This window comes from Leucopleurus acutus (genome assembly GCF_964270905.1).
Source record: "Leucopleurus acutus genome assembly, chromosome: 12".
Classification (NCBI taxonomy): Eukaryota; Metazoa; Chordata; class Mammalia; order Artiodactyla; family Delphinidae; genus Leucopleurus; species Leucopleurus acutus.
In genome coordinates this window covers 40,483,285-40,496,219 of record NC_139154.1, presented here as the reverse complement: position 1 = coordinate 40,496,219, position 12,935 = coordinate 40,483,285, and positions in this window count along the sequence as shown.

Below are 12,935 nucleotides of genomic sequence, written 5' to 3'. Positions count from 1 at the left end.
GGATGCAGCTGCTCTGCCTGTCAGTGTCCGAGCCCAGCTGACCAGCTCCATGTTCCTTCCCCCACTTTGTCTGCCTCAGTCCCACACACAGTCCTGCTGTTTTCATGCCTGTGGAGTCAATGGGAAAGTCAACTAGGCTCGTGGAAAAGCAGGGGAGCAAAAACTCCCTAATGGGTCCAGTACTCTTCCCTGTCTACAGGATGTATTGCAAACTGTTACTCACCTCTCTGTCTTTCAGGGAGTGATATAAAATGTGAATATGCTTGTTTGGTTCCCAACGTCTTCCCTGATCTGTCACTGTCACCCTGATTCATCAGCCTTGTGTGTTAACACTGCCTACATCGCACTGATGGTCTGACAACACAAAACCGCTCTTCGTTCAAGCTGTCCTCACTGTTAAAGGTCAACACCTGCACTTACTCTCGCACCGTTGTGACTTGTTCACCCTACAGTGCTGATCTCTGCCATCGCATCAAGCACGTCGTATTATAATAACTGTGTTTGACTGGACACTGGACTGAAACTATGTAAGATACTTAGGGAGAAGCACCATGGCTTAGTCAACTCTGAATTCCCAGCACTGTGCACAGTGCCTGACACTTGTCAGTGCTCCATGAGTGCTATGTGAATAAATGAATTGAATGAATGACGGTGGAAGTGGGATCAGTGAACATAATTTTGTTGGGGTGAATTAGATGAGAAGAAAAATGTCACAGTTGAATTTGGAATCAAAAACGTTTCTTTTCCTTCTTTCTGTCTTCCTTTCTTTCTTCCTTAATTCTTTTTCCTTCCTTTCCTATTATTTCTTTTCTCCCTTTCTTTCTAATTTTAAGGAATGCCTAAACTAACAGGTGGAATTAAAGAAGGTAAAGATAAAAGGCACCATGGATAAAGCGTATGGATGGGGAATAAAAAGTTGAGGGATATCACACAGGCCATCTCCCCTTTCCTGATGAAAACAAAGGGAAAGTGTGCAGATGGTGAGGGGATTCTTCAGATGAGACAGTAAAATGATGACACCTACTTAGGAATTGAGTGTCCTCATGATAGAGTTGCTCAAGTGTTCAGCAACTTAGGAAAGGCTGGGTTTCTATAGATAAGGGAATAGGACAAGAGGGAGCTGATAGACTGGATGAAGTAGGAGAATCGGAAACTGGAGGTCTCTGGGAAACAGAAGAGAGTGTGAGAAGGAGCAGGTCAGAGATCTGGGAGGAGACAGGACTGTGACCAGTTCTCTAACATGGGGTGGTCCCAAGTGACACTGAGGAATATGTGCTGAAGGAAAAGAGGAAGATACAGCCATGAAGCGGAGGGGGTGGAAGAACCGTAACACCAAAGCATTGGTTGTCACTCACATGGGTGATGAAGTCCCTGAAGATGATGGCAGGACATGGAATAGACAGGAAGCTATGATACAGACGTTAGACCTAAAAAAGCATTGTCTACCTACAAGTGAGGAAGTAATGGTCTCCGAGTGGATACAAAAGACAGGTAGAGGTTTCCAGTATCCCTTCTCCAAAGTCTTCCATCCTCGGCTCTTATGCCTAGGAACCACACATAGATTTCCTACCATACATTCTCCAAAGCACTTTTCCGCTGCAGTTTGACTCTCCAGTTCTCAACTCTTCCTTTGGCAGAGGTTGTAGGCACCAGCTTCTTTTCCCTCCTATAGAAGCTGTTACCATCTACTGCAGCCTTTGGAATTCTGCTCCCCCAAACCCAGCTATGGAAGATCGTGTACTTGTACCTTGCCAGGATAGCACAGATGTGTTCTTGTGAGATTCAAGAACCCTGTTGAAACCCTGTATCCCCAGCACCCATGGAGCAAAACAGGAGAAGCATGGGAAAAACGGAATGTGTTGTGAGGGGCTGCTCTATCCTAAAACAGTCTGATAAATAGTTGGCGACAATGGGAGATGTGATTAGGAGGGGCTATGGGAGTGAGAGTGGGAGCCCAGACCAGTGACCACTTGATAGCAGGCCAAGATCCTTCACTTTGTCACAGGAATAAACATAGCTCATTTTTGGAGGCCAACAATTTGATTAAAATACAACAAACCATGTTTAAGACGTCATCCCTTTTCAACTAAACTGATAACACTGGAATGAAACATACTGCTGGGAAAATGTTCTCAAAGATACTCGACAATTTTAGTCCTAGGGACTCCCTTTCTCATCTGTGCTATCTCTTTAATGTGTAGATTCTCACTTAACTTGGCCTGAACTTCTGTTTACAGCAACTCCTGGATTTTATAGATGGAACTAATACCTAGAGGGGAAGTGATTTTCTCAAGATCATAGAGCAGGTGACTAGTCGAATCTGAATTGGAACCGTGACCTCTTAGGCACTAATTCAATCCCCTTTTTACTATAATATGATTCCACTGGAGGAAAATAAAGGATTCAGTTCTGCAGAAGTGGATTTTGTCCCAACTAATTTAACAGCAATAGTGTTTTCTGTTACTACTAGACATAAATAATGTTCAGATAGCTCCTTTAGTTTATTATCTTTTTCTCTGTGAACTTACACATGACATTATGTTCCAGACCACACGCTTATATATCAAAATGCTGTGGTGCAAACTGGGGCATATTTTTATTCTGACAACATGTTTTGTAGAGGGCAGTTTACATACTTACAACAGCCAGATGGCCTCAATTTTCTGGGACAAACTTATCTCCAGTATTCAAACATCACGTCCCTGTGTTTTATATCTATTTCCATGTTAACTGTTTTCTGACCATAGTAATGATTTGTTAAAATGATTTCTAAGTGCGTTTAAGTTGATATCTTCATGAGAGTTTTCAAGTTAACCAATTCACAAATCAGGAAAGTGATCCTTTGCCAGACAATGAGTTCAAATTTTTGATTTGGGGAAAATGATCAGTAATATAACATGATCTTATTTTCTCCTCTACCTACAAATTAAAGATAAGCCTTCCCTTTAGAAATTAGTAATTGTGCTCCAAAAATCTGATGAAGAGGATAATGCTGTGAAGATGGAAGTTTCCAAAAGAATAGTGATAGTAAAGTATATTTCAGTTTCTATGGTACTTTCTAGGAGGTCAGAAGAACAAGGCAAAACCCAGTAAAAACTCATCTTAGTATCACTACTGTTCATCACATTCAAGGATCTCAAGGCTCATAGCTCCAGGGGATAAGCAAAAATTGTTTATAATTGTGCTTAATAGATGCATCACATTTCTCAACACTCTTCTTGTTACAACTTTGTAGCAATTAAGATTAGGTACAACTACACAAAGCAGAAAAAAAACAAAATAAAACAAAAAACCCTCAATATAAGAGTAGTTTAAAAAATAAAACAAATAGAATTTTAAACAAAATTTTAAACCACAAATGGTGATATTTTTAATAAATTACAGAAATTAAAAAATGAGTGTTAAGGAGATTAACAGGCAGAGAAAGTCAAAATATAGACGATTTAGGGGCTTCCCTGGTAGCACAGTGGTTGAGAGTCCGCCTGCCGTTGCAGGGGACACGGGTTCGTGCCCCGGTTCGGGAAGATCCCACATGCCGCGAAGTGGCTGGGCCCGTGAGCCATGGCCGCTGAGCCTGAGCGTCCAGAGCCTGTGCTCCGCAACGGGAGAGGCCACAACAGTGAAAGGCCCGCGTACAGCAAAAAAAAATATATATATATAGAAGATTTTAACAATGTAATTAACATTTATGACCTAATTGAAAGAACTCTGTCCCCAGTACCTGCAATATGCACATTTGTTGCAAATGCTAATGTAATCTACTAAAATTGTCCATTTGCGAGGGCACAAAGCAAGCACCAACAATTTCAAAGATTCAAATCATTTAGTGTACGTTATCTCATCACAATTAGAAAATTTAGGTGTAAACCAATAACAAAATATACAGAAAACCCCTAAATGTTTGAAATTAAGTGATATACTTCTAAATACATGAGTCAAAGAATAAATCACAAAAGAATTATAAAATTATTTTGAATTATATGACAATAAAACCCACAAAATGTAAAAACTTGTGGGAATGCCAAAATGAATAGCCTAAATTATATATATTGAAAAAATTAAAAATTAAAAAAATTAAAAATCAGTGATGTAAATAAGTATCTCTCTCCAGAAGTTAGAAAAAGGACAAAAAACTAAATCTAAAGATAACAGAAAAGAAAAATAATAAAGATAATAGCAGAATTAATAAAATATAAAACAAAACAAAAATAGAACAAATAAAACTAAAATATGTTTTTTTAAATAAAAAAGACTAATAAAATAGATAAACCCTTGGCAAGATTGGTCAAGAAAAAGAAAGAGAAAATACAAATTACAGATATGGGAATAAAAAAGCAAAGTATTATAGTTTGTGCAGAAATTAAAAGGAAAATAAAAATATATTTTAAATAATTTTATGCAAAAAATTTGAAAATTTAGAAGAAATGGACAAATTCCTATAAAAATACAATTTGTCATACTGATATATAAAGAAATAGAAAATCTCAATGATCCTGTACTATTTAAAAATTGAGTCTATAATCTTAAAAATTTCTAAAAAATATCTTAAAGGAAAATTTCCAGACAAGTTTGGTCTATTGGTGAATTTTTCCAAACACTTAAGAGGAAATAAATAAAAACAATCTTACACAAATTTTTTCAGAGGTTAATGCAAGAGAGAACAATTTTCAGTTTATTTCATGAGGCCGATGTATCCTCAATACCAAAAACTAATAAGGAAATTATAGACATCTCACTTAAAAACATAAAATGGAAATTCTAAACAGAATATTAGCAATCCAAATCCAGCAACACACACACACACACACAAAGTTATAATCATAGGAATACAAAATTGATTTCACTTCCAAAAATAAACCAAAGTTTCACAAATAATTCTGGGATAACTCAGAGTGGATTATAGACCTAAATGTAAGGGCTAAAACTATAAAACTCTTGGAAAACAACATAAGAGTAAATCTTTGTGAAACTGACCATTGATTTCTTTGAAGCAAAACCAAAATTATAAATAAAAAGAGAAAAAATTTGGTATTTTGAACTACATCAAAATTTAAAACTTCTGTCCTGCAAACTATACCATCAAGAAAGTGAAAAAAAAAATCCACAGAATGGGAGAATATTTTTGCAAATCATAGCTCTGATAAGAGACTTGTGTCTAAAATATATAAACTATTAAAACTCAATATTAAAAAGACAGACATTCCAATTTAAAAATGAGTAAAAGTTCCAAATAAACATGTCTTCAAAGAAGATATACATAAATGGCCAAAAAGCTCAGGAAAAGGTGTCAGTCATTAAGGAAAATGCACATCAAAACCACAGTGAAACACATCCATTAGGATGGTATATATTAGTCTGCTAAGTCTACCATAACAATGTACCACAGACTGGGTGGCTTATACAACAGAAATTTATTTTCTCACAATTCTAGAGACTAGAAGTCTGAGATCTAGGTGTCAACAGGGTCGGTTTCTTCTGAGACCACTCTCCTTCGCTTGTACATGGCCATCTTTTCTCTCTGTCCTCACATGTTTTTTCCTCTGTATGTCTCTCTGTCCAAATTTATTTATTTATTTATTAGGACACCAGTCATATTGGATTAGGACATACATTTATGACCTCATTTTTACTCAATTACCTCTTTAAAAACTCTATCTCCAAATACACTCACATTTTGAGGTACTGAAATTAGGACTTCAACATGTGAATTTGGGGTAAGACATAATTCATTGCATACAGATGGCTGTAATGAAAAAGACAGATAGTAAATAAGTGTGGTGAAGATGTAGAGAAACTGGAACTCTTATACTTTGCAGCTGGGAATGTAAAATGGTACAGTTAATTTGACAAACAGTTTGACCATTCTTCAAAAAGCTAAACATAGAGTTATCATAAAATCCAGCAATTCCACTCCTAGGTATATACCCAAGAGATTTAAAAACATAAGACCAAACAAAACTTCTATATGAATGTATAATAGCAGCTTTATTCATAGTAGCCAAAAAGTAGAAACAACCCAAATGTCTACCCACTGATGAATGGATAAACAAAATGTGGTATAGTCATACAGTTAATTATTATTCAGCAATAAAAAGGAATAAAGTAATGATACATGCTACAATATAGATGAACCTTGAAGACATTATGCTAAGTGGAAGAAGTTAGTCATACGAGATCACATATTATATGATTCCATTTATATGAAATGTCCATAATTGTCAAATATATTTTGACAGAAAGTATATTAGTGGTTGCTTAGGGATAGAAACTTTGTGAATATTCATCCAATAGTACTCCTATGATTTGTGCACTTTTATATATTTTATGCTTTAATAAAAATGTTTTTTAAAAACATGTAAATAATTAAAATATAAAATAATAAAATATAACTATTGTTCTTAAATTTCATATATATATACATATATATATATATATATAAATACAAGGTCCTGTACATGGGAACACACAGAGATGAATCAGACACCATTTCTCCTCTCAAGGAGATTGTGATCTATTAGAGGACTTAAAAATCAGACTGAGATAGAAGAATCTAGGCTGACAAAGCAGAAACCTTGCTGAGGGTATGAGAATTCAGTTGGAAAGATAAAATCAGGATGCAAGATTGCACCGATATTTTCCAGAAGCTCTTCTTTTCACAGTTGAGCACCTGAAATAAAAAATAACCAGTTTGTCCCACATCACCTTCACTCTACCAGGAGGACGTGGCCTTGGCTTAGTCCAGACAAAATGTTACGGCCTTTGAAGCTGAATTTGAGGCTGGCTCATACAATGCTCCAATGAATTCATAAGACTACATCCCTCTAGGGAGGGCCCTGGGAGCTTGGCAAACGCTAAGAATCCCAGAAATCATGAAGCACCTTTGAGGTCATGTAGTCCACCCTTTCAGAGGCGAAAGGTGAATCCCAGAGAGGGAAAGAAACTTAGTCAGGGTCAGAAGCCCATAACTGGTACCACAGTACAGTTTCTTCTTCTTTTGGACACATTTTCCATTTGGAATGAGCTAAAGTCATTATGAAGTTGAAGAACAATATAGCAATGTATTCAGCTTATATCTGTGGTTAAAAGAAATAGGCTATTTGATGTTTTATGTTTCAATTTTCTCTACACGAAAAAGTGCTCATAACTGCAGAAAGACTCTGCTGTATGTGGGTATAATGTATAGATTTACAGTCTATGAGGAAAATACCAAGATTCCCTGTCACAGAAAACCCCAGAAATTAAAACAGCATCCTCCCAACTTTGTTGGCCAACCAAGCAGAAATTGAGATATTTGTTAATTTTTTTTCTAATTTCTTAATCCAAGGCACTGGGAATATATTTATGAAAACTTGTACCAATCCATGTCCTATTCTCACAGCATTCGTAGTGCTTTCCAGGGATGTGAAATTGTGTAAATAAATTTGCACTCTGATGCTCCTGCTTCTGGAGGTTTTCCATGCTGGAACCAGTCCTGGTGAAACTTAGTACAGGCATACCTTGCAGATATTGTGGGTTCAGTTCCAGACTACCACAATAAAGTGAATATTGAGATAAAGTGAGTCACACAAATTTTTTGGTTTCCCAGTCCATAAAAAATTATGTTTACACTATACAGTAGTCTATCAAGTGTGCATTAGAATTATGTCAAAAAAACAATGTACATATCTTAACTAAGAAGCATTTGAATGCTAAAAAATGCTAACCATCATCTGAGCCTTCAGCAAGTTGTAATTTTTGGCAGTAGTAACATCAAATATCACTGATCACAGATCATCATAGCAAATATAATAATAATAAAAATGTTTGAGATGTTGTGAGAATTACCAAAATGTGACCCAGAGGCACAAAGTGAGCAATGGCTGTTGGAAAAATGGCGCCCATAGACTTGTTTGACAGCAGGGTTGCCAAAACCTTCAATCTGTAAAAACTGCAATAATCTGTGAAGCACAGTAAAGCAAAGTGCAATAAAATGAGGTCTGCCTGTAGGCTGTTACTGACAGAGTGGAGAGTGGTGGCCAGGTTTCATCCTTTTGTACTTCTGAGTCTACAGAACGGTTTCTCAGCCTCAGCACTGTTGACTAGATGATGGAGTAGATAATTCTTTGCTAGAAAGGCTGTCCTTGAATAGGATGTTTCACATCCCTACCCACTAAATGCCGGTAGCACTCCATCCCCAGTGTGGCCACCAAAAATGTCTCCAGGCATTTCCAAAACCCCTTGGGGGCAAAACCACCCAGGGTTAAGATCCCTAGTCTACAGTATAAGCACGTAGTTGAGATTTGACTTTCACTCATGAGGTACCCAAGTGATATTGACAGAAAGACATAGTAATGAAGTAAGTACTAAGAGCTACCATGGCTTAGTGTCTACTGTATAAAAAGTCCTGTGTGAGGTACTTTACATATATTATCTCAGTTTACCCACATGATACCCTGAGAGGTAGTAGATCAGTCAGTGCTCTCAGTTGCTGAAAGAGTGCATTCTAGGTGGTTTAAACGGAAGTGGAACTTAATTTACGATATTAGGTAGCTCACTGAATCACCAGGCATGTCAGAAGTTAATCTGGAGCTTGGCACCTGGGAACCACACCCAAACCATACTGCAGGAATGCTCCAGCAGTGACCCCACGCAGACTCCCCGGGGAACAGGCACCTAACACATGCCAACCCACATGACCTGAACCCCTGATGCTGGGGTAGGACAAGAACGACGTGGCCTCTGACAGCCAAGGCCACTGCCACCACAGTCTCCAGAAAATTCATTTCTCTTGTTGCCCATTTTCTCATGAGTGCACTTTGTATTCAACATCTCTCACCAACCGTTTGATTGGCAGAACCTGTGTCACATGCCTGCCCCAGGGCTGCAAGGGAAGCTGGGATTGGCAGAACCTGAGTCACATGCCTGCCCCAGAGCTGCAAGGGAAGCTGGGATAATGAGTTTCTTCAGGAATTAGGAACTGGGGGTAATTCCCTAGACATGGGAAGTGTGCTCAAAGTGCCTGAGTTACCACACTACAGGTAGATGCTAATTTTACTGATGAGGAAACAGACTCAGAGAGGCTAAATAACCTGCTTAAAGTCACACCTATTATGTGAATTCAAGTACAAGTTCTCTTATTCTTTAGTTAATATTCTTTCCTGTATAATATCAATAGCCCAAGAAAATGTGTAGCCCTACCTCTTCTACCCCCAGCCTTGAATAAGGCTTCCTAAGCAGTTCCCAGACTAAGAGGCTATGAGATTTTGCCCAATGTAGATTATCAGCCTTGGCAAAATCATCACTAGTTAGTATCTTCTTGAATGTCCCACAGGGACTGTGACACAGAGTGTGTAGGCTTTGGTAGAGGTGGTGGTTCCCAGACAAATGAGGATGGGCTCCATCTACTTCCGTAGCCTTCGGCCTTCAGAGAGTCCTCTCTTCTGCTATATGGAGGAAAGAGATGCTAATGTGGCTGCCCAACTGTGGTAGGCAACCTCTGCTTCCTCCTAGTATTCATTTCTGGAAGTGTGGGCTCGACCTAGTGACTCACTTCTAAAGAATTAATGCAGCAAAGGTAAAGGAATGTCACTCCCAAGATTAGGATACAAAAAACTGTGACACTTTCTCTCCCCTTCTCTCCTTGGCTCTCTCTCTCTCTCTCTCTCTCTCTCTCTGTCTTACTCTCTTTGAGGGAATCCAACTGCTATGTTATCAGCTAGCTTCTGGAGAAGCCCACATATGAAGGAACCTCCAGGCATGCACTGCAGCCCTCTCTCCCTCCTCCTCCTCCTCTGAGGTCTACGGCACCCAAAGCTTACTACCTGATTGTTCTCTGACTCATATGTGTACTAGATTGGAAGCTCCTTGAGGTAGTGTTCTAAATGTGTACCCCCTCCATGCTTCCCCACTAGTATGTAGTACAGTGTTGGGTGCATGGAGACTCAAAAAATATTTTTTGAATGAATGAATGCCATTGAGTCTTATAACAAATACTCTTGGTCAAACTCAAATTCTTTCTCCCTTTCTTTCTTTCTCCCTTCCTTCCTTCCTTCCTTCCTTCCTTCCTTCCTTCCTTTGTTTCTTTCTGAAAACATTTACTGAGTGCATACATGTTCTTATTCTACAGAGAATCGGGAATAAAAAGATGAATTAATTAGACATAATTTCTGCTTCCACATTGCATTTATTTTCAATGATGTTGTAACAAATTGCTACCAACTTAGTAGCTTAAACAATGCAAATGTACCTTATAATTCTGTACTTCAGAATTCTGATACGGTCTTAATGGGCTAAAATCAAGGTTTGGACAGAGAAACTTTCTAGAAATTTCCTTGCCTTTTCCAGCTTCTAAAGGCTGCCTGAATTCCTTGGCTTCCTCTTCCAAGCCAGCAATGGTAGGTCAAATCCTTCTCATGCTGCCGTCTCTCTGGTTCTCTGAAATCTGAAAAGGTTCTTCAGTTTTATGACCCATGTGATTAGATTAGGCACCTCTGGATAATCCGGGATACTCTTCCCCTCTCTGGCTCTTTAACCTTAATCACATTTGCATCCCTTTTGCCATGTAAAGTTACATATTCACAGGTTCCAGGGGTTATGGTATGACCATCTTCAGGAGAGGTTACTCTGCCTTCCACACCCTCTCCTTTTCTGTCACTGTGCCAAGTCAACCAACCTGTGAGTGGGAGTCCCCTGTGCTCGATGGTTCTGTCTTGTGACCAGCAAGGGATGTACTGGGATCTACCAATGGGCTTGGCATTGGGGGGAAGCAGGAAAAAAATAATTTAGCTTAAAATAAAAGTCATATAGGAGGCAGAGTTGAAGCTGGCTCTCCTTCTAATGGAAGATGGAATTTCTTTGATTCTTCCAGGGCTGCTGTGTTCTCACCTCATAGGATTTTATTTTGCCTCCCTTGATAGGAGTGGAGATTTTATACCTCCTCTGCAGCACTATTCATCCCTGCCACCATCACTCTTTTACATTACATTTTAAAATCTTTTGTTGGACAGTGTGAATGTTCTGTAGGTATCTGCTTGGAAGATAAAGCCCTGAGCTTCAGTAAGAGGCAAAGTCTTAAAGAAGAGCGCCCAAAGCATCCCCAAACTGGACCCATGAGGGGTGGCCCTGGTGGGGTCTGGGGAGTGCAGTGCTTCTGCAGCAGGAGGGCATTGTTCTAGCCCACCCACCCCCACTGACACCACTGCTGTTCAATACCTGCAGCCCTCCGGACGCTCAGTAGTCCCCGATGGGACTGTCAGCCTTCCACTTCTTATCTTCTGCTCTGACAGTGTGTCAGTTGCCCCAGAAAAGAAGGGGGAGGGTGCTTCCCATATATGCTAAAAACATTAAGATCCCATAGGTTGTTCTCAACCCTTCACCACAGAAAAGTTGCCCTTAACCTTACTAATTCTCCTCATTTTAGTTTTAGCCCACTTGTTCACTTCTGGTCTCTCTCCATTGTACATGAACTCATGCCTCTTCCTTCTGGACAAAATCTCCAAAATATCTTTATTCCCGAGTCAGTGTTTGTTGTTCATGGTACTCTCCGCCCTCCCACTTCACCCCCACCCCAAGTTCTACTTCACATTGTCTTCAGTACTCATTAGATCTCATTGTCTTTTTAATTAAAATTTAGCATAATAGTGAGTATCTGTAGGATTTAGAATTGCAGAATGCCAGAATCTGAAAGCACCTTTGATGTCATCTCTTTTAATACACTCATGAAGGATGCTCTAGATATTTTATCCTAGTAGCTTCCCAGTTTCAAAGATCTGATCTTTTCAAGTTCACTAGCACTACAACATTCACACCTATGCCACCTCAGGCTGCTCATATGTTACAAAAATGTTGCTGGATTAAGTTCTAGACATTCCATGAATTGACCCAATATCAGGTTCCTAAGCACACAGACTTCCTGCACATGCTTAGACCATTTTGATTCAACCAGTAAAGAAAGAGCAACCTAGAGGGTCTTGTGTTAGGCTAGTGTCACCTCTATTTCATAAATCTCTCTCTCATGTTAAATCGAAAGCTATTTTGGTGCAAGCGAAAGAGCCAGACTTTTGTATTCACAGTTTCGGTCTCACCTCTCACCCACTAGCTGTATGATTTAGCACAGCTTCTTATCTTATAAGATGAGGTTAGAAATACTCATCTCACATTGTTACTCTGATGATTAAAGTAGATCGTGATAGAAAGAGCAGCTACAGCAGTCACGCGATGAGCATCCTCTAAATGACAGCTATTATCAATAATGATTGTTTTGCTTCTGTGCTGCTGGTGATAATAATGAAGGGGCCGGACCACTCAGTGCTCAGTATACCTAGGAAGGGAGGTGACAGGGCCTCCAAAAGAACATCGGGCACTCTAGATGTCACTTTCCAAAAGCCTAAAAGGATTTGGAGCAAGGCATAATCTAGCATAAACATCGTGATAAGGAGCATGGGTCTCTGTGTTCACCACTCTGACCCACCTCCAAATTAGAGATGCCTGCCTGGGCCAAACAATGGGGTAGGCATGAGAGGTGGAGAATATGGTGGAAAAGAGATCAAGGCGGTCAGTGAGGTCCAGAGAAGGTGAGGCCAGAAAGGGCCAAAAGGAAAGAAGGAAAGTAGGAAAGAAGATTGTGGGAACCATGTGAGATGTGGGGCAGTGTCCACTTGTGTGAAAGCCATCTGCAGATGAAAGCCATCTCACTCAAGATAAGCAGACTCATGTGAGCTGCCTGGTGCAATAGAGACATCCCGGGCACTTGAGAAAGTCACCAGCAGGGGCAGGAGAGGCCCTAAATATCTCCCAGTTAAATTTCCCGAAGATTTCTTGGCCCATTAAAATGTTTTCATGGGGGCAAAGAGAAGTGTGTGGTAGCAGACACACAGAGCTCTGCAGCTGGTGAGCCAGGCTATGAATGTCCTAGGCAGACTCCACTTGTAAGAGAAGATCATTTCTTGGTTGCGATG